At 42.2% G+C, this 23,180-nt stretch overlaps 1 protein-coding gene across 1 annotated transcript in view; it reads left to right on the plus strand.

Annotated features, from left to right (window-relative positions):
• The window catches only part of LOC109419740 (inositol-pentakisphosphate 2-kinase), a 401,201-nt gene that overhangs the window by 39,198 nt on the left and 338,823 nt on the right, over nucleotides 1–23,180 (plus strand). The window contains exon 2 of the mRNA XM_062850148.1: nucleotides 6,007–6,039. The gene's annotated coding sequence lies outside the window, so the exon portion shown is untranslated. The remainder of the gene's footprint in view (nucleotides 1–6,006; nucleotides 6,040–23,180) is intronic.

Here is a 23,180-nt window from a genome sequence, read left to right on the forward strand (position 1 = left end):
CGAACCAGTCAACCGATTTTAAACTTCTTTTGTTTGAAACCTATTGAATTCTAGTTTTCAGGAAAAATACGTTGAATGGACCAAATTGTGTTTTTATGCTAAAAATATGCAAATATATAAGTTTTTTCACGTTTTCATGGTCTCGGGACCAAAGAGGTACCCTGGTTTTATATTTTTCTGAGAGAGTTCAGGAAATTTGGCGTAACATATCAAACAATCAGAAATGTATGTTCTTTAGTTTTTGAGATATGTTTTTTCGAATATCGAGAGTCATACATTTTAATACTAGCTGCTCTGAAATTATCTGATATTGTATTTATTTATTTTTATCTTAATAATGAGATTTTTAGCCCTAGGCTAGTTGCAGCGAATAAAACAGAAATAAAAATTGAACCTTGTTAAATGTTTTTCGAGGCAGTCTTAAAATTCTCATTTCTGAGAAATAATTGATCGTTTGTGATAAAAACTGTAAAACAGCAAAACAGCAAATCTAGAATAACATTTCACAAGGTATTATTTTTCTTATTTTTTATTTTTTAGATTGGCTATAGCTTAAGTACAAATAGATGCATTTGCGGAGCCAGCATTTTCTTTTTTCTTACTCACTCTCCTAAACATACACGAGAAAGAAATAGATGGAAGAGGGGGCAGCTTGCCTCCTCTTTTATTTCGCTCATTCTCCTGCATGTTTAGGAGAGTGAGTAAGAAAAAAGAAAAAGCTGGCTCCGCTAATGAATAGATGTAGGAAACAAATAATGCATAGTTTTTTCTTTCATTGGAACCTGTACGTGGAATCTATTTATGATATTTATTTTTTTAAAATAGTATGCTTCTTTTTTGTTTTGAAAATCGATGAGAAATAAAAATTCTAGAAAACATAGTTAGAAGCATTTGATCATCCTTAAATACTTGGCAAATTTGAAAAATGGAAGTCTACAGAAAAGCGTAAGGTTTTTGGAAAAAAAAATTATATGACCTTCAACATAGATTCACAATGAATTCAAGCCTTCAGGAAGGACTTTTAAGGACAAAAACAGCAAGAATACCACCTGGAAATGCTTCAGAAATCTCAGCAAGAATGCTTGGAGAAATTCTGGCAAAATCCTAGAAAGAATTTCTGGAGGTATTCCGTGTGGAATCCCTAGAGGAATTCTTGAAGAAATTTCTGAAGAATTCTCTAAAGGAAAAAACGAAGGAATCTTTGGCGAAATTCAGCATTTCCTAGCAGAAATTTCTAGCAGAATTCCATCGGAATGCCTGGATCAGATGCCTGGAGGAATTTCAATGTGATTTCTTTAAAGTTTTCTCCAGAAATTCCTCTTGGCTTCCTCTGGGGGTGCCTGCTAGGGTTACGCTGAAAAATACTTCTAGAATTTTTCCAGGATTTTCTTCGAGAATTCTTATTGAGATTTCACAAGCAGCTTCAGTAGGAACATCTCTCATTATTGCTCTTGAGGGTCCTCCAAGAATTTCCTGCATATATTGCATGGGAATCGCATGAGAAAAAAAACTGGAGAATTTTCAACAAATGTCTAGAGGAATCCCAGTACCAGTCTTGGAACGATTCCGGCAGTAGTTTCTAAAGTATCTCAAGGGGATTTCTAGTATGAATACTATATTTCTGGAGCAATACATGAATAAGTTACAGCAAGAATTACTGCAGGAATGCCAGCAAGAATTTCTAATGCTAATGCCAGAAGAATTCCGGTCGGGAAACTTTTCTCGACTCCGTGGGCATAGTGTACCATTGTGCTTGCCTCACAATGTACAAATTCATGCAATGGCAGGCAAAGAAAGCCCTTCAATTAATAACTGTAGAAGTGCTCAAAGAAAACTATGTTGAAGCGAGGCAGACCAAGTCCCAGTAGGGACGTAGAACCATAAAGAAGAAGAAGAAGAAGATGGTAGCATGCGGCAGAGTTTTTTACCCGATTACCATGGAATGGAGATCAACCCATCAGAGTAAAAATAAATGTTGTGGTTCTCAAATCTGTAAACCATTACACCCGACAACAGAACCCATCTTCAAAAACGCAAATGCATCTATGAGCTCTCCGAATATCTATGAGTTTGGATCCTCTCCAAAGACAGGCCGATACCGATCTCCCCAGATAGCCAGCTAGCGTGGAGCTTACCAGTACTAAAATGGCACAAAATACGATGATCGGGATATGTAGAAGGATACCACTCACTTGCCGAATAGTAATACTAATCTGGCAGTGGTGAATAAACCAAATGAGAATTGTGTCTACAACCGTGTATCTCTGAACGATCCAGTTAGTTCCGTATGATCTAGCCTACAAGCAATACCTAGTAGTGCGCGATAAGGTCGGAATTATTGCGTGATAATTTTATTCGACAAAACAGTGTTATGCATATAACTTGTCCAGTTTTCGTTATGTCTTCTTCTTCTTCTTATTGGCGTAACGTCCTCACTGGGACAAAGCCTGCTTCTCAGCTTAGTGTTCTATGAGCTCTTCCACAGTTATTAACTGAGAGCTTCCTCTGCCAATGACCATTTTGCATGTGTATATCGTGTGGCAGGCACGAAGATACTCTATGCCCAAGGAAGTTCGTTATGTCTACGGGACTTGATTTGAATATGGAGTAGATTTTAGTGCTTATGAGATCGGTGAGCAAGTAGATAACTGGTGATCTATGTGCGCGAGTCTAAGTGTTTTTCGATCCCACCCTAGGCCTATTGGTCGACACCAATGAAGGTGTCGCGGGAGATGTGATGACCGTCACGGCCATGGTCGCGACACAGTGGAATCCTGGTCCGGCGGTTCTGGCTGGGTACTGCCATCTGGATAGCTGAGGATAAGTACAAAAAAACCTTAGATTTAAGCTGAATTGGGAATGGGACAATAAATGGGTTACGCATGTTAATTTTCACCATTCTTCTTCATCTCTAGTGATATCGCGGACTAGAGTCGTTTAAGTGATTTTTGATGCTAAGCTGTGGACCTCTTGCTGCAGCATGGAACCCGACAGAATGTGGAGCGATACAGACAGAAGCGGAAGCAGCAGACCCGTCTCTTCCGGGAGAAAAAGCGCCGCCTGGAAGAAGCGGAGTGCGAGGAAATGGAACTGCTGTGCCGTTCACAGGAAACACGCAAGTTCTACCAGAAGCTCAACGCATCCCGCAAAGGCTACGTGCCGCAAGCCGAAATATGCAGGGATAAGGAAGGGAGCCTCCGGACGGACAAACGTGAGGTGATCGAAAGGTGGAAGCAGCACTTCGACGAGCACCTGAATGGCGAAGAGAATGTAGGCACGGAGGACCAAGGCAGCGGAGCAAATGACTATGTTGGTGCAGCAGAGGACGGGAACGAACCAACTCCCACGCTGAGGGAAGTTAAGGATGCCATCCACCAGCTCAAAAACAAAAAAGCGGCTGGTAAGGACGGTATCGCAGCAGAACTCATCAAGATGGGCCCGGAAAAGTTGGCCACCTGTCTGCACCAGTTAGTAGTCAAGATCTGGGAAACCGAACAGCTACCGGAGGAGTGGAAGGAAGGGATAATCTTGTACCATGTACAAGACGTTAATAAGACCGGTGGTTTTCTACGGACACGAGACATGGACGATGCTCGAGGAGGACCTGCAAGCACTCGTAGTTTTCGAGCGACGGGTGCTAAGGACGATCTTCGGCGGTGTGCAGGAGAACGGTGTGTTGCGGAGAAGGATGAACCACGAGCTCGCTGCACTTTACGGCGAACACAGTATCCAGAAAGTGGCCAAAGCTGGAAGGATACGGTGGGCAGGGCATGTTGCAAGAATGCCGGGCAACAACCCTGCAAAGTTGGTGTTTGCTAACCATCCGGTTGGTACAAGAAGGCGTGGAGCGCAGAGAGCACGATGGGCGGACCAGGTGGAGCGTGATCTGGCGATCGTTCGGCGTGACCGACGTTGGAGAGCTGCAGCTGCAAATCGAGTATTATGGCGGCAAATTGTTGATTCAGTATTATCATGAATTTGATGTGAACTAAATAAATGAAATGAATGAATGAATGTGGACCTCTTCAGGCTGTCTGTATGCACGGCAGCACTTCTGCATGTGTTCAAGCTAATTCTTAAATAAATTTGGCTCATGTCAGTGGGGAAAAAACCCCTAGCATAGCATAGCATAGCATAGCATAGCATGAATACTTGCACAAATCTTGGATGGAGTTGCAAAGTTGAATTTCCATTGACATTGCTGATGTCGCTACTATCTACAATGTCATAGATTCACTCAGCTCCACACACCTGGCCAAGTCCTTGCAAGCATTTATAAATCCTTTCATCAACTTAGAAAGAGCCCAGAACTGAAGCATCTTCCAATAGATGAAAGGATGTTGAAAATAGCGAATTTTCAACTTATATGCAGTTATAAAGTAAATATTCTGAAGTAGAATTATTTATAAATAAATAAATAATATTGGAAAGATCTCACCAATTATTTGGGGTTTTTGTGGTTCAATGCCTATCATCTAATTGTCTTGATTAATGTTCTTCTCTGTAAAGAACAACACAATACTGAACACTAAACACCCGCGCATCTATTGTTTTGATTTTCACTCGAGACAATAGTGAACGCGATCAACTATGCTACCATACTTACTCCTTACAGGAGCGATGTATGCACAGCAAAGGACAACACAATACTCCATGTCAGTGGGGAAAAAACCCCTCGTGACAAATTCCTGGATAAAATCTTGCAGAAATTTCTAAAGAAATCACAAGAGGAATTCTGCAAAGAATTCTTCAAAAATTTCTGAAGCAATTGGAGAATTTGAAATTCTTAAAAAAAAGGAGGAATTCATGAAAACAATCTTGGAGAAATTCCTGGACAAATCACACGAAGAAATCCTGGAGGAAGTTCAAGTGGAAAAATCCAAGGAGAAATTCCTGGAGGAATCCTTGACGGTGCTTCTTCATAAGTCCCTGAATGAATTCTAGAGAATTCCATGTGCCTTTCCTGGACACAATCCTAGAGGAATCTATGGGAAAATTTTCTTGAAATTTCTCCATAATAACTGATGGGATTTCTTTGAAACCTAAACATTCTTGTTGGGATTGATTCAGAGGTTTCTGCAAGGATTTCTTTACACCTCCTTCCTGTAATACCACCGATGATTTCTACAGATATTCCATAAAAAAATCCTATAGAAAGTCCTCTTGCGATTCCTGCAGAGATTTCTTCAAGGATTGCTTTAGAAATTTCTCCTAGAGTTTCAGCTGATATTCCTACCAGGATTTCCTAGGAATTATTGCAGGGATTTCTCAAGAACTTTCAGCAGAGATTTTTTAGGTAATTACTCTTAGGAGTCCTACAAGTATTTCAGAAGGTTTCCCAGCAAGAACTGCTTGAGGAATCCCACCTAAACTTTTTGTGAATTCTATTTAACATTTCTGAATAAATCCCAGCAGTATTCTTGGAGCAATACCAGCAAGAACTCGTAAAGAAATCTCAAGGTGATTTTCATTACTGGGCAAATTCTAAGAAAATTTATGTGGCAATTCCAGTATAAATCTCTGAAGGAATCACAGCAGGAACTTTTCGACGAATCTCATGTTTTGTATTATTGCATGGTAGAAATCTGTACATAGGGTTGTGAGAAAAATAATTGTATAGAAGAGCTCACCAATTCATTATCATTCCTTGCGTTTCTCAATATTTTTTGCCCTTGAGGGTATAACAATATATTTGTTTACTTGCTAGTACAATTTTTGCTTAGATTTTGTGCGAACTTATACGAAAATCAAATAATACTGATAGTTTTCGTATTGGTACGGTTTGTAGGTTTAAACTAATTCTTCTCTTGGGATGATAAGATCACCACGCCATGGCAGTACAAAGCCGACCTTTGATCGCTGTTCAATGACCCAAAGATGCAAGTGGACCATCGTCGTCGCTGATCTGTCGATTTAATGCCTCCCAACAACTCACTCTCTTTCTCATTTAGCATTATAATGTCAAAAAATATCGAAAGTAATTTCCACTTTCTTCTTCCTTCCCAGACGTTCCTGGCTCCACGCGGCGGCACCAATAAGGTAAGTTGCAGCACTAATCGACCAGCATAGCATAGCAGTGAAACCATATCGAAAGGGTAATTTTCTTCACCCAAGCTTGCAACCGCAAAACTGTGTTGTATGCTTTAGTACACGGAGTTGTCGACACCTTTTTTCGGTTGATGCTCGCGCTCGCTGCAAACCGTTCGATCATGATGGCGCAGATGTATGAAGGTACGTCCCCAAAATGTGCCTATGTTTAGGAAGCGGTCGCGCCGACGACGAGTCACTATGCTTTCGACGATAAATGGAAGATTACAATGAGTTGCTCACGAATCCGACCAACCGACCCTGGGTTGGGGCTGTTCGGTCGGTCATCATCGCGCGCCGAGGTTATTGCTACGCCGCGCCGTAAACCCGCTTTTTTCCGAAGGCTTTCTCGTGGGCGCGCGCGCATGGGCCCTCCGGATCCGTGGCTTTCCACTTCCAGCCAGTTTTTGTTTTGATTGATATTTTGACATTCATCGTGCTCGGTCGCGCCATCAGCATCACCATGGCATGGGCCTTCGCCGTAAAGGCAGCTATAGTTTATTGTCGTGAGTGGGCTGGGCTATCATCAACATTCAGTATCTGCGTATCTCCAGTGTCCATCCTTGTCCGCCCGCAGTTGAGTGGCGCTGGGCTATGGGGGCCCCGTCAGGTTGGCTGTCGACATTAACTTTACGACTTTAATAGAGTTTCACTGCTTTTGTTGATGGTTGGCTTTTGCCGTGGCTTCTATTCAGAGTAGGTCTCAGGGCTTTGAATGGATGCTAGCTGATGGCAGTGATATTGATCAGCGAGCTGGATTCAAATCTTATTTTGTGCAATAAAAGCTACTTGCGCAAGGATTTCCAGTTGGTACAAGTCTTGTGGCTGTTTGTGGTAGGAAAAACGATTCGTAGGTGGCTTTTAATTACTGAATTAAGATATATGTAAATTTACTTACATATCATCAGGCAGTGGCAGGGTCGCTAGAATTAAAATATGTTTTTTTTTATAAAATGGATCTCATCGTTTAGAAGACCTAGAAAATGTCATTGTTTTAGCATAGGTACAAGGCTAATCAACCTCAATGCAATGGGCGCAATTCGTGTACTGAACAGTATAAAGCCAATAACATTGCAGGCCACGTCATAGTCGTAATCGTTATCCTTCGGGAATTCTTCTTGGGATTCCATTGGGAATTCCTGCCGGGATTTCTCCAGAAATTCCTCCAGGATTACTTTAAGAATTCTTTCAGGGGTTCCAGGAATTTCTCCCGAGGATCTCTAGAGATTCTTCTAGAATCCTGCCGATTCTTTAGAGATTTCTTCGTGAATTCCTCTCGGGATGGATTTGGCAAGTCATCTCCCAATTCATTCGAAAATTTCCCCCGTCATTTCGTTGGGAACTCCCCTGGAATTCTCTTTTTGGGGTTCCTCTAGAAATTTCTTTGGAAATACAGGGAATCTGTTGGAGGATTCTTTTGGCAATTCCTCTCGGAATTCTTTTGGGAATTCCTCTCGGGGTTCCTTCATGAAATCATGCTCGGACTCCTTCAGACATTCCTTAGGGAATTTCCCCCGGGACACTTTCGAGAATTCCACCCGATTCCTTTGTGAATTCCTCCCAGGATTCCTTCGGGAATTCTTTTAGGGATTCTCTGGAATTCATCCAGAGATTCCAACGGGAATCCCTTCATGGATGCTTACAGGAATTCCTCTTAGGATTCGTTTGGTTCTGCATCCCGCGATTCCTTAAGAAGTTCATGCCAGGATTTCTTCAAGAATTCCTCTAGATATTCCTTCAGGAATTCTTCCAGATATTTCGTTTCCTCGGGATAATTTCAGGAATTCCTCAAGATATTCCTTCAAAAATTCCTTCTATTTCTTTAGGAACTCCTCTTGGGATTCCTTGGGGATTTCTTCCAGAGGTTCCGGTGGAGGATCCTTCAGGAACTTATTTAGGAATCCTCAGGAATTCTTCCAGGGTATCCTTCGGAAATTCTTCTGTTGCGAAGCGCTTTTCATTCATTCATCCATCGGGCAGTCATCCGATCAGAATGGATTCGTCAGACGACGGCCGCGACAGTGAGTATGTAAATTTTATGTTGCACATATTTCAGGAAAAAAACGGTAGATTGATGACCCCGTAATTCGCTAATTGTTTATTAGTTAGTATTGGTACTTTTGTTTTCATTTGTTTTTTTTTCTTATATAATGCCACGGTAGTAGAAAAATACCCAGTGAACGTTTGGACCGACTCATTACTTCCCATTACATTTGATTTCCCTTGAATTTCATTTTCTACGAGAAAATATAGCATTTGTATAGGATGTCTGGAACACAAATGGTCGGCGTTAAGTCAGACCGGACCATCAGTTTTTCAATGATTTCGGGAAAATGCCCTGCAAGCATTTGAAATTTCAAATCTTTGGCATTATTTTCAGAAATATTATTATTCTTTTATGTAATGACACATCTGCTTCAAAATAACGTCGAACAGTTCAGGTTTTACGAATTCCTCAGCTTATCTTTGCCTGCCCCAAAGAACGCCGACCAAATGTTAAACGCATCCTCAAGTTAGTTCGTTAGTTCATCTTAAGATATGACGAAGCCACACCTCAAGTTTTCAAGAGCACGTAGAACCGAATATCGGTTTGCATTGAAAAGTTGATCAATTGGATATCAGCTGGTGATTAAGAATCGATCAACTTTTTATCGAAAAAGCTAATCGGTTCTTCAGATTTGTGCACTTAAAAATTCGAGAAGTGGCTTCCTCGTATCTTCTCCTTAACGTTGACCGATTCTCACTAATTGCTGAACAGTTCATTCCGGTTGTGAAAGTTTTAAATTATCTGTTACAAATTTATCAATTTTTTATTTATTTTCAAGTTTCGAAGGAGTTTCAAAAGGGTTTTATAGGAGCTCTCGGGGGCCTCGAGAGTTCCGGGGGTTCGTTAGGGCTTCTGAGGTGGTTTCAGGGATGTTTCAGAAGAGTTTCAATATTTTTTGGGGGGTTTTAAGAGATATCCGGAAGGGTTTCCAGGGGATTCAGGGGGAATTTAGAGGGTTTTCAAGGAAGTTTCACGGGTTTTCAGAGGGGTTGCAAGGCTTTTCAGGGGTATATCCCCTCAAGGATGGGAAAAAATCATTAATTTATTGCGTATCCCTCACTCACATCCACGCACAATCTGATGCGAGTGTGCTTCTCCCCCAGCCAAGCAAAATCTTTCCACTTTCATTGCCCATTCTTTCTAATCGCTGAGCACCGAGCGATGCAAGCAATGACGGCCGAATGAATCACTACCGAATCTGAGTGCCGAAGGCGAACGAACCAAGATTGAATGAATGTTAGCGTTCTGAGTCGGGTGCGAGAGCATTCATATTGGAACGTTCATTTGGCGTTCAGTGGAAGCATTCAGTACTGGGAATTGAATCAGTGAGTGCGTTTTGATTCAATCAGCTGAATGCCACTCGGTAGTTGAGAGAGCGAACGTTCTTGTCGTATACACCGATGCAAGCTGATTCATTTCGCACTCTATTTGTTTCTCTCCTGATTCGCTTCGGTGGCGTCGGTGGCAAGCCGTTCGTGTTGCGTTCGTTCCTAGTGCGCCGTGCTCTCACTCAGCATTGGGTTGTTGGCGTTCTTTTTGCTATTTTGCATCGCCGGCATTCGGGTGAGCAAATGAGTTTTCCCATGCTTGCCTGTGACATTCTTGAAACTTCATGAAAACCCCTGGAACGCTCCTGAAATAGCTGGAACTTAAAAACCCAAAAGCCCCCTGAAACGCCACTGGAACCCCAGCGCCCCCGGAATATCCTTGAAGCTCCTTGGCTAGCCCCTGAAACCCCTTAAAAACCATTGAAACGCTCCTGAAACATCCTAAAATTCGCTGCAACACACTGGAACGACGCTGAAAACCCATAAATGTTCCTGAAATTCCCTCGAATACCTCTGAAACGGCCCTGAGATCCCTAGAAACCCCATGAAATTCCCTTGATAGAACGCCTCTGGAACCCCTTGAAAACACCTAGAACTCTTCGGAAGCCCCTTGAAACCACCTGCAACGTACCTGAAACCCCTGAAAATTTCTGGAACGCCTTAAAACATTCCTGACCTACATTTAACATCCATGTGCACCCCAGGAACACTCCTAGAACGCCGCTGAACCCTCTAACACTCCTGAAATCTTCAAGAACGCCTTTGAACCCCGTGAAACCCCTCGGAATATTCCTGAAACCCCTTGAAAACGCTTGGAACACTTCTGAGGCTCTCTGATTCATTTATTTAGTTAACATAAAAATCATGATAAAACTGAATCAACAATTTGCCGCCATAATACTCGATTTGCAGCTGCAGCTCTCCAACATCCCGCCCAACACTCGCCAGATCACGCTCCACCTGGTCCGCCCATCGTGCTCTCTGCGCTCCACGCATTCTTGTACCAACCGGATGGTTAACAAACACTAACTTTGCAGGGTTGTTGTCCGGCATTCTTGCAACATGCCTTGCCCACCGCATCCTTCCGGCTTTGGCCACTTTCTATGGGTTCGCCGTAAAGTGCAGCGAGCTCGTGGTTCATCCTTCTCCGCCACACACCGTTCTCCTGCACACCGCAGAAGATGGTCCTTAGCACCCGTCGCTCGAAAACTCCGAGTGCTTGCAGGTCCTCCTCGAGTATCGTCCATGTCTCGTGTCCGTAGAGAACCACCGGTCTTATTAACGTCTTGTACATGGTACATTTGGTGCGGGGTGAATCTTTTTTGACCGCAGTTTCTTCTGGAACCCATAGCAGGCACGACTTCCACTGTTGATGCCGTTAGTAAGGAACCGAGGTAGACGAATTCTTCTACCACCTCGAAAGTATCCCCGTCTATCGTAACATTGCTGCCAAGGCTTGTCCTGTCTCGCTCAGTCCCACCTACCAGCATGTACTTTGTCTTAGCCACATTCACCACCAGTCCGACCTTTGCTGCTTCACGTTTCAGGCGGGTGTACAGCTCTGCCACCGTTCCAAATGTTCTAGCAATAATATCCATGTCATCTGCAAAACAGACAAATTGGCTGGATTTCGTGAAGATCGTACCCCGCCTGTTGATCCCGGCTCGTCGCATAACACCTTCCAGGGCGATGTTGAATAGTAGGCAGGAAAGTCCATCACCTTGTCGTAGTCCCTGTCGAGATTCGAATGAACTGGATAGTTCACCCGAAATCCTTACGCTGTACTGCACACCGTCCGTTGTTGCTCTTATCAGTCTAGTCAGCTTCCCGGGAAAGCTGTTCTCGTCCATAATTTTCCATAGCTATGCGGTCGATACTGTCGTATGCCGCTTTGAAGTCGATGAACAGGTGATGCGTTGGGACCTGGTATTCACGGCATTTCTGGAGGATTTGCCGTACGGTGAAGATCTGGTCCGTTGTCGACCGGCCGTCGATGAAACCGGCTTGGTAACTTGAGGCTCTCTGAATCCTCCTGAAAACCCCTGAAACTCCTTGAAAATCCTTGGTATGCTCGTGAACCCCCCCGAAAACCCGCTGGAGCATCTCTGAAACCTCCCGAAACCCTATCGAACAACCCTGTAATGCCATCGAACACCAGGAAATACCCTGGAACGCCCTTGTAGCTCTTTGAAAACCCGTGGAACGCTCCGAAAATCCTCTGGAACTCCCTGGAACGCCCTGAAAACCCCTGAAACACTCCTGGAACGCCCATGGGACCCTCTAGACTGGAACACCCTGAAACACTCATAAAACTCCCTGGAACGCCCTTGAACACCTTGAAAATCCCTGTAATGCTTCTGAAACCCCCTGAAATCCACTGTACTTCTGCGAAGTGACGCAAGCGACATTCTAAGTTTCGACGCCTTTTGCTATACATTCGGTGAAATAATAACCCTTTGGTATGGCCGCTGTATTAGGATGCAAGATCTAGTCTAGACTTAAACAATGACTAAAAGCTAGATACATAATAACCAAAAATGAGCATTAGCATGGAGTAAGTCGCACAAATTCGTAGTCCGTACAGTCCTAGATCGCTGTTATGAGAGTTGCCTCTTTTCCGTCCGAACCACAAAGCACAAAGATTAAGGGCTAATCTCTTACTCTTAGCCAAGACTGACGCAATCCTCCAATGGTCGAGAACTGTCCAGGCCACGTCCTTGCGACAGCTGAGGGATGGGACAGGGAGATTGGACACCTAAGAAAAGTATGTAGTGACCTCTACGTCCTCTCTGGCCTAGCTATCACGGGAATTTGGGTATTGTTAGTGGAAGGGTAAACTCCACACCTCTGAATCCCGCCGAAAATGCTCTGATACTTCCTGAAATGGCTCTGCAATCCCCCTAAACCCTTCTCGGACCCTTTGTAACGCACCTGAGATTCTCCGAAACCCCCAAAATCGCTTCTGAAATCAGCCTAAAATGCACTGAGACTTCCTGAAATGCCTCCGAGACCCGCTTAAGACCCACTTGGACTACGGGAATTTGTCCACAGGTATCAGCGGCCATTGTCCATTTCCGGCCAGTTTTGTTTCCTCACCATGGATAGTTTCATAACGGCTTTAGGACATTTCCCCGAATTCGATTACCCTGATACCATTACTCCGAATTCCGGAATTGTGCACCAAGTGGTTTACAACTTTTCCTACATGGGCATATTTTGATCTTTCTGGCCTTACTACTAAGGAACTTTTTGGCATTCTTACTGCTTATATGATCATCTGATGTATCCGTCTTTCAAACGTAGCCTTTTTTCTAGCTATTAATTTAAGGAATTTGTCAAAGAGTCGTTCAAACAGATACAGGTCGGTTATCCGGAGTCAGGTTCTGAAGCTTTCCAAACATATCTAGCAAATGGAATGCTGTACAAAGAAGAAAATATTACTAATAACTAATCAAAGTTAGTTTGACAAAACATAAAATTACCGGTTTAAACAGTAGTGTTTGCTAGATATACAGGGGATAGAGAAAATGATCGGAACAGGCAAAATTTTCACTTTTCAAAAAATGCTCAACTAGCTGTAACTTTTCGAAAAGTGCATCAAATATTCTCAATTTTTTTCTGTAAGTTTATCAACTAGTTGTGTATCAGTGGTCCAATTTTGGAAAAGATCGGGCCATTCTCCACGAAGTTATGAAGATTCTTGAAAAAGGTAAAATAATCCGATAGCCAACTTTGAGCTATTATATCTCCGGATTCAATGAACCGAATGCGATGAAATTTTGACCATTCATGACTTATATAATGAGCTATGAAAAACCTTTGACTTAACTTAAAATTCTTAACACGGTAGAAAATTATAACGATTGGATTTTTTTGGAATAAAACACCAAATTATCTAAAACTTCAACATTGTTTCAAAATTCAAGATGCAAATTATGGTTCATTTAATTTCCCTCTAATTGACTTATATATAAATGTCTTTTGAAGAAATGTAACAACAAAGTCGTCAATAAATTGAAAAAGTAATGGAATGCATATTAAAAATAGACCAATTTACTAAAAAATCGTGAAAAAAATAAAATCGCTATTACTTTTTTCTCTTGCTAAAAATTTCAAGAAGGGTTTCAAATGTCAAATGTTTTCCAGGGTTCATTATATAAGTCATGAATGATCAAAATTTTATTGCAATCGGTTTATTTAATCCGGGAAATATAACAGCTCAAAGTTGGCTATCGGACAATTTTACCTTTTTCAAAAATCTTTATAACTTCGTGGAGAATGGCCCGATCTTTTTTCCAATTTGACACAACTAGTTGATGAACTTACAGTACAAATTTGAGAATATTTGATGCACTTTTCGAAAAGTTACAGTTAGTTGAACATTTTTTGAAAAGTGAAAATTTTGCCTGTCCCGATCATTTTGTCTATCCCCTGTATGTATAGATAGTAACCAAAATGATTGGGATAGGCAACTTTTTTTCTCTCACTAAAAAGTTCAACAAGCTGTAACTTTTCAAGGAGTGTATGAAAAATTCTCAAATTTTGACTGTTTGTCAACCTATTATATGTGAAACATTGCTACAAATTTAAGCTTGATTGGTTAATCTTTCGCGAAGCTAGAACCATTCTCGCGAAACCCTATATTTTAGACAACTAATTTTTGAACCGCCATATCTCCGAATTTTGAGCCTGCTTTATGTTTCACGACGAATACAATTTTACCGGTCCTATGTTTTTACGCATAAAGAGGAAAAAGTCAGATTTACAGCACCACAAAAAAAAAATACTAAATGTATCCTTTCTTTAATCCAAATAGGCTCTAATAAACCTTATTAAAGATATCACGTGAACAGAAGTAGAAGATCTTTTGATATTAAAACTAAAATGTAATGACATTATTGATGTAAAACATTTTTTTTTGAGAACATCCCAAAAGTGTAAATTCATCATATTTTTTTCAACGTTCAAAGAGTGTCATTTTTTTAAAGACTTTTGAAGCATCAGTTTGATTGATAAACGCTCAAAATTTCATTCGATTCGGTTAGCTGGTTTTCGAGATATGATAGTTAAAAAATTGTCTGTCTAATAAAAAAATGTTTAACGAGGACGGCTCTAGCTTCGCGAAAGATTAACCAATCGAGTTCAAATTTGTACCAATGATGCACATATAATAAGTCAGTCAATATTTGAGCATTTTCCTTGCACTGTACTGCCCCCACTCGCATAACAGTCCCATTTGCAAAAAGTAGGAATTGAGAAAACGGCATTTGAAGTTTGAAAACTTGTTTCCATATAAAACTTTGAAAAATCGCCAAAATTTGAAAAATATTTCGATCATTTCGAAACTTTTACAGATTGCTTTGCACATGAATATATAACTGTAAAAAATATTACAAGCACTACAAAATTGTTCAGTTTTGTGTTACGTAACACCAAATCCATGATGGGACTGTTATGCGGGTACTTTTGATATGGGACGCTCATAACTTGGTATTTTTTTCACACATTGACATAAAAATTCGTAATTTTTATTGTTGTTTTTGGAAGTACATCAAAAATGATGACTATTCATAACGTTAACTCAAAAGTGATGAAAAGTCAAATGGGACTGTTATGCGAGTGGGGGCAGTGCATGAAAAATTACAGCTTGTTCAACTTTTTTGTGGGAGAAAAAAAAAGTTACCTATCCCAAACATTTTGACCACCCCCTGTACGTTTGGGAAGATTCAAATTTTGATCTTTGATAGTCGAGTCCAACATGTATAATTATATTCATTCTAACAAGGTTCTATTCTACAGTTGAGCTCTAAGCACATCTACCAAATCAGCTAAACAAGATGATCAAAGACACAACTGTATGACGTATAATGTTGTGGAGAGTTGACTGTTTCCTAAACTTTCTCGGGCTGCAATCAACAAAGATCCCTGGAGGGCTGGCGGCGGTGGACCTTGTGTTCGCGAACTCCCCTCTGGCAATTTACCTCAGTGTTCCAGCATGGCCCGCTAGCTTTCGGAACCATGAGACTCAAAGCGTGCTTCTTCTAGTAGAGGTCTTGAGAGGTCAGCTAGGCCGCACTGCTGCTCTCGCGTCGTCGTGAAGTGCCTTTTGGCCAATTAAAAGATAATTAAAATTCACCCATCCACACTCGGCGCGTTTTTGTTAATACAGTGAATTGACTTAGCCGCGGAGTGAGTTGTGCTTCGTTCGAGGTTCGAAGTGCAGCCTGCTGACTTCGAAAACCTTTCGTTCGAACGCCACCACCTCTTAGTAGGGTGGAGGTACCCTTTGCGGTGTGTAAAGATGCCGACGACAGCGCCCGATCGTAGTGCAGAGCCCACAAAAAGAGAAATTGCCAAACCGGAAAGCTGTTTTTTTTTTCGCAAAACAAGTTTCTGCTGTTTGATGTGTTGTCTTCTTTTTATTGCTGGAAATTAAGCAACCGACGACGAAGGAGACAAGCATGACGCCAGGGGCAATTGTTGATGCCTGGTGGATAAGATGGATACGATACGATACGACCGAACTGTGTTGATGGAAGATCAAACAAAAACGGGGTTGCGGTTGATCGGTGATCAACCTCCATCAGTATGGTGTTACGGAGCGTGCAGCATAAATTTGGAGCTGTGTCAACACTAGGACGTTCGATGGTTTGATACTGGGTCACAATGGTTGTTGGTTACAAATGGCATGACCGCTAGGACACTTTAATTGATTTCAAATCCACAGTACTGTCCAGAAACTGTGCTCTTAAACTGTTGGTAATTTTTAATTTCCGACGAAGTAAAAGCAATAGTATTGTTTTGTAGCAGTTTTAGACACTTATCTAAATTATACTACAAGTTGAGCTTGAGTCATGTGAAAACTCCCTTCCCACCGTCGTGAAAGACCCTCCGTCCTCTCGTCCTCCCTCGTGAAAACATCGACTGAACGGGGCTTTCGCAAGACCGCTGCAGCAAACCAGTTCGATCGAATAAATCAGAGTCACGCCGATTTCAATTGCATCAGTGTAGTCAGAGCGAGGGTGACTCCAAGAAAGCGCAAAGACACAGACCATTATCGATGGACTCCGACGACGTCGAGGATCAGAGCGAAACACAGCACCGCACCACATCAGCCGCCAGCCCAACGACTTCAACGACGGAGACCCCTACATGTCGTGCTCATTTCCATTCCAAATTGGAAACTCATTACATGATTCGCGAACGAACCAACGAACGAACCCGCTGCTTCTGGTCTGCTTTTGCTGCTGTAGCTTTTGCAACGGATTGGCGAACCCTACCTCTCCGACACGGCGCTGACTGGCTGCAGCACTGCACTACTGGTAAACTGGGGGGTGTACCGACGACGACGGAGCAAGAAAAACATGCGCAGAAATAAAACCAGATCAGGCAAAGATCGGCTTCATACAGCTGCTTTTGCTACGGCTGCCGTGTGGCCGCTGCTGCTGGCTGCTTGGCTGCAACGGTTACAGTGCGCCGGCTAAGAGCGGCCCCATCCCGAGTGAGAGGAAATAACTGAGGGGTATACAACGTTACAGAACTGGGTGCTCACTTCACGTCTGTACCGGACGTATTTATATGCATTAACCCTTCGAAGCCGGAATTTTCCCAAGGATTATTACAGCGTTTTTTCTATGTATATCTGGGGTTTTGGTGCTCAACAGCATAGAAAGGGTAGAATGCGAACTGTTCTTGAGTTTAGATCCTCAAGTCTACGGGTGTAACGGTAACTTCTTTGATTATACAAAGCTATGATTTGTAATATATCATGTCTAGTAAGTCTTCTGCAAGTTCAAAAGACAGTATCCGGTCAGTCAGGATATCCTAAGTAATTCGAACTGTTCTTGAGTTCAGATCCTGAAATCTAAGGCTGTATCGGTAACTTCTTTCATTATACAAAGCTACGATTTGTATTCCAACATGTCCAATAAGTCTTCGAAAGTTTAAAAGACAGTATCAGAACAGTCGAAATATCCTAGGTCATCCAAACTGTTCTTGAGTTCAGATTCTAAAGCCTACGGGTGTAACGGTTACATTTTTCATTATACAAAAGTTCGATTTGTATTCCATCATGACCAGTAAGTTTTCTGAATATTCAATAGACAGTATCAGATCAGTCGGATATTCTAGGTCATCCAAACTGCTCTTGAGTTTAGATCCTAAAGTCTACGCGTGTAACGGTAACTTCTTTCATTATATAAAGCTATGATATGCAATCTATCATGTCCTGTAAATCTTCTGAATGTTCAATGGACATCATCAGATCGGCTGGGGTCATCTAAACTATTGTGATGCTAAATATCTAACATCTACAGAAATTGAAGTTTCTGTTTTGGCATATAGAGTTATGTTGTATAATCTGTTATATTTAGATACTGGAGCTCACAAAATACAATCAGAGACTTCGAGATATACAGAATCGTACACACTGTCCTGCAATATGGACTACCAGCAACATGGAGTCTACAGCCGTAATAATATCTTTTTGGCTGTTTTGAGTTACACAACATTACCAACCGTAATGATTGTATCTATTTCATTTGTTTAGCGTTTATAACAATTGAGGGGGTTAGAAGCAAAGGGGTGTAAGTGACAAAAACCCACTTTCGAGTAAATGAGGTTTAAAGTTTTTGACCAATTTTTCATTCCATACAAAATGTATGGAGTTTCAAAATTAACCCAATTTTCTCCGATTTATTGTAATTTTTCCAATCATCGTAGAAACAATCTTAAAAAAGTTCCGGAAAGCTTGAAATCTGAAGAATTTTATGATATGCTCAGCTCAAAATCGATAAAATTGTCACTTACACCCCTATGATTCTGGGCCCCTCAATTATAATTAAACTGAATCAACAATTCTTCACCACAACACTCGGTGCGTGGCTGTAGTCCTTATCTTTGGCCGCGCCTCACATTTGCCTTCAGATTTGTGCTCGAGGAGTGGCTTCGCCTTAGCTGAAAGTTCAAAGTTGTAAGTAAGTAATCCTGAAATATCTCAAAGGTATTTTTAAATGGCTCTGAGTTTCACAGAACTTCACGGATCTGATTGGGTAAGACTAGCTAACGTAACTTTTTATACCACAAATAATGAGTTTAATATAAGTTTGAAGAACCTTAAATGTTTCAAAGGTACGGAACAATGCCTACAAGTCTTTGAAGAATATTAGTAAAAATAATTCATTATAAATCACTTATGAATGTTGTTAGTATCCAATCTACGAAGTATACCGTAACTACGCTAACGCTAACGCTAATAGAATAACTACTGTTACTGTCAAGAGCTAAACTTCAGGACAGTTTGGACGATCCTTAATGTCCCAAAGTTTCATAATAATATATAGTAGACTTCAGGTTGATCCAGTAACCGCGATTGATAATGCAACGTTACTCAGTATATCAGATATGGCTGCTGTTACGAGTGTAAACCTGAAGTTCTGAACTCCAAGCTAACCTAGAATATACCTATAGTGTCTCTAGACATTTGAGGTTTTAAGTGCTTCACGGGTCCCAGTAGATTAGGCAATGCTATTATTTATAATGAAAGCACATAAAATAATTCTTGGAGATTTGAAGGACTTTATTGTAGGACAGTTTAACCCTTTCGATACGGAGCGCAAAAAAGTGAAATCTTCATACAAATAGCTCAATGTTGGCTCTCTAGAACTCTTATATTTCCCAACAAAACGACAATATTTTTTCCGCATTTGAAGGTGCTACTCTTTGTCTTCCGATTTCTAGCTTTTACTACCTAGATAAAACGGAAATAAAAAATATGCGACAGATAAAACTTTTTCATGTTTACGGTTTTTGTCCACTTTTTGTTCAACTTGTTAAGGCCGGAACAAATCTCATTTTCTTCTTTTGTCACTTTGTTCGTTGACTCGTCAAGGGGGGGATAATAAATAATAAATGTATTTGATAAAAAATTACCCAAACAATTAGGCAAAATCGTAAAACTCAGCGGATTTGTTAAGAAATTTTCACAACAACTCTAATTTCAGTTCAAAATTTTAGAATTTTTGAATAATTTATTTGTTTCCCCCCTCAAAATGCCGAATTCCGACCAAAATTTTCCGAGGGGGGGGTGACATTAGAGAAAATCGAAATTTGTGTCAGCCTATGGTAAATTCCAAAGGCAATGTAAAAAAAAAGTTTGTATGCACACATTCAAGCGTAAGGAATGGCGGAATTATTGAAACAATTTACATCACATAAAATAAAGACTAAACAGATGAAAAAATACGCAAAACTGTTATCGCTGAACAGCACAATTGTGCTGGTTCGTCACGAAAGGGTTAAAGAACCCTAAATGTCCTAAAGGTTAATAATAATTTCTAGTAGGCTTCAGATGGGTCCATTAACCGCGGTTGATTTTGCAACGTTACTCAGTATAGCAAATATGGCTGCTGTTGCGAGTAAAGATCTGAAGTTCTGAACTCAAAGGCAGTTTGGCTGACCTGGAATATCCTTGTAGTGTCTTTAAAGAACAGTAGAGATTTCAATAGCAGCATACGCGCAGAATCTCGAGGCCGCGTTGCCAGACGAGGGCGAGCTCGATGAGGCCCCTCTAGAGGACTGCTGGAGTACAGTGAAAGCAGCCATCAACGACGCAGCCGAGAGCACCATCGGGTACGTGGAACGGAATCAACGGAACGAATGGTTTGACGAAGAGTGCAGAACGGTTTTGGAGGAGAAGAATGCAGCGAGGGTGGTAATGCTGTAGCAAGGGACTCGACAGAACGTGGAACGTTATAAACAGAAGCGGAAACAACAGACCCGCCTCTTTCGGGAGAAAAAACGCCGCCTGGAAGAAGCGGAGTGTGAAGAAATGGAACTGCTGTGCCGTTCCCAAGAAGCACGGAAGTTCTATCAGAAGCTCAACGCATCCCGCAACGCCTTCGTGCCGCGAGCCGAAATATGCAGGGATAAAGACGGAGGCCTTTTGACGGACGGACGTGAGGTGATCGAAAGATGGAAGCTGTACTTCGATCAGCACCTGAACGGCGTAGAGAACGTAGGCACGGGAGCCCACGGCAACGGAGGAAACGACGACGCCAGTGCAGCGGAGGACGGAAATGAACCAACTCCCACGCTGAGGGAAGTTAAGGATGCCATTCACCAGCTCAAAACCAACAAAGCAGCTGGTAAGGATGGTATCGCAGCTGAACTCATCAAAATGGGCCCAGAAAAGTTGGCCACCTGTCTGCATCGGCTGATAGTCAGGATCTGGGAAACCGAACAGCTACCGGAGGAGTGGAAGGAAGGGGTAATCTGCCCCATTCACAAGAAAGGCGACCATTTGGGATGTGAGAACTTCAGGGCGATTACTATTTTGAATGCTGCCTGCTGAGTGCTATCCCAGATCATCTTCCGTCGTCTGTCACCTAAAACAAATGAGTTCGTGGGAAGTTATCAAGCCGGCTTCATCGACGGCCGGTCGACAACGGACCAGATCTTTACCATACGGCAAATGCTCCAGAAATGCCGTGAATACCAGGTCCCAACGCATCACCTGTTCATCGACTTCAAAGCGGCATACTACAGTATCGACCGCGCAGAGCTATGGAGAATCATGGACGAAAACGGCTCTCCTGGGAAGCTGACTAGACTGATTAAAGCAACGATGGACGGTGTGCAAAACTGCGTAAGGGTTTCGGATGAACTATCTAGTTCATTCGAATCTCGCCGGGGACTTCGACAAGATGATGGACTCTCATGCCTACTCTTCAACATCGCTCTGGAAAGTGTGATGCGACGAGCCGGGCTCAACAGCCGGGGAACGATTTTCACAAAATCCGGACAATTTGTGTGCTTTACGGACGACATGGACATTATTGCCAGAACATTTGGAACGGTGGCAGAGCTGTACACCCGCCTGAAATGCGAAGCAGCAAAGGTCGGACTGGTGGTGAATGCCTCAAAAACAAAGTACATGCTGGTAGGCGGAACCGAAAACGACTGGATCCGTCTGGGTAGTAATGTTACGATAGACGGGGATACTTTCGAGGTGGTGGAGGAATTCGTCTACTTCGGATCCTTACTGACGGCTGACAGCAACGTGAGCCGTGAAATTCGGATGCGCATCATCAGCGGAAGTCGGGCCTACTACGGGCTCCAGAAGAAACTGCGGTCGAAAAAGATTCACCCACGCACCAAATGCACCATGTACAAAACGCTAATAAGACCGGTAATCCTCTACGGGCACGAGACATGGACCATGCTCGAGGAGGACCTGCAAGCACTCGGAGTTTTCGAGCAGACGCGTGTTAAGGACGATCTTCGGCGGTGTGCAGGAGAACGGTGTGTGGCGGAGAAGAATGAACCACGAGCTCGCTGCACTTTACGGCGAACCCAGCATCCAGAAGGTGGCCAAAGCCGGAAGGATACGGTGGGCAGGGCATGTTGCAAGAATGCCGGACAACAACCCTGCAAAGCTGGTGTTTGCAACTGATCCGGTTGGCACAATAAGGCGTGGAGCGCAGAGAGCACGATGGGTGGACCAGGTGGAGCGTGACTTGGCGAGCATCGGGCGCGACCGAGGATGGAGAGCGGCAGCCACGAACCGTGTATTATGGAGAAATATTGTTGATTCAGTTTTATCTTGAATTTGATGTAATACTAAATAAATGAAATGAGATTACAATAGCTTCGCGAACCCCTGCAGATTATGCAATGCTACTATTTACGGCGAAAACACATGAAGTTATTCTTGTGGATTTGAAGGACTTCATTATATGGCAGTTTGGACGATCCTGAATGTCCCAAAAGTTTATAATAATATCAAGTGGACTTCAGATTGAACTAGTTGTTGATTAGACAATGTTGCTCAGTATAACAGATATGGCTACTGTTACGAGTGTTGACCTGAAGTTCTGAACTTGAAGGTAGTTTGGCTGACCTGGAATATCCCTATAGTGTCTATAAATAACATTGTAGATTTCAAGAGCTTCAAGGATTCCAGTAGATTATGGCGAAAACACATAAAATAATTCCTGGAGATTTGAAGGACTTTACTACAGGATAGTTTGGAACACCTAGAACGATCCAAGAATATAAAACATCTTTCGATATTCTTGACGTAGGTTAAATGAATAAATTTGAACGAAACCCATATCCAAATTCTGCTTTTAGGTATATCAATTAGTTGGTTTCTCCAAACTATATGGGCGCCGTTATATTTACGCGTGAGAGTGGGAGTGCGCGTGTGCGAAGCCGCAAAGAAGAATATCAACAATAGCAAATCCACGACAATCCTATGGACGCGCACTCTCACTTTGAAGCGGCACTATGGCAGCGCGGTATGGTATTCAGTAAGTTCTAGTCTAGTCTAGTCAGTGAAGTCTTAAATACAAATTTTCCCATTTTTCCCTAATAGAGTATTCAATTTGCAACAACTTTGTCGAAGGCAGTATTCTGTTTTATTGAATGTGTGAATTTATACAGTCGTTTCTATGTTGGGATCAAATATGACCCCTCCGGCTCCAAAAGGTTAAAAGAGTGTACAGCTCCTCCATCTTTCTAAATGTTCGGGGTCTAGCGATATTATCCTGAAACCCTTAAGCAGTTGTACACACCCTTCGTCTGGTCAGCTTCTCAGAAAAGCCATTTTCTTCCATGATTTTCAATAGCTCTGTGTGGTCGATACTGTCGTAGGTCGCCTAAAAGTCGATGAGCAGCTGATGCGTCTGGTTCGTTGTCGACCGGCCGTCGATAAAGCC

Source organism: Aedes albopictus, chromosome 2 (assembly GCF_035046485.1).
Source record: "Aedes albopictus strain Foshan chromosome 2, AalbF5, whole genome shotgun sequence".
NCBI classification, from domain to species: domain Eukaryota; kingdom Metazoa; phylum Arthropoda; class Insecta; order Diptera; family Culicidae; genus Aedes; species Aedes albopictus.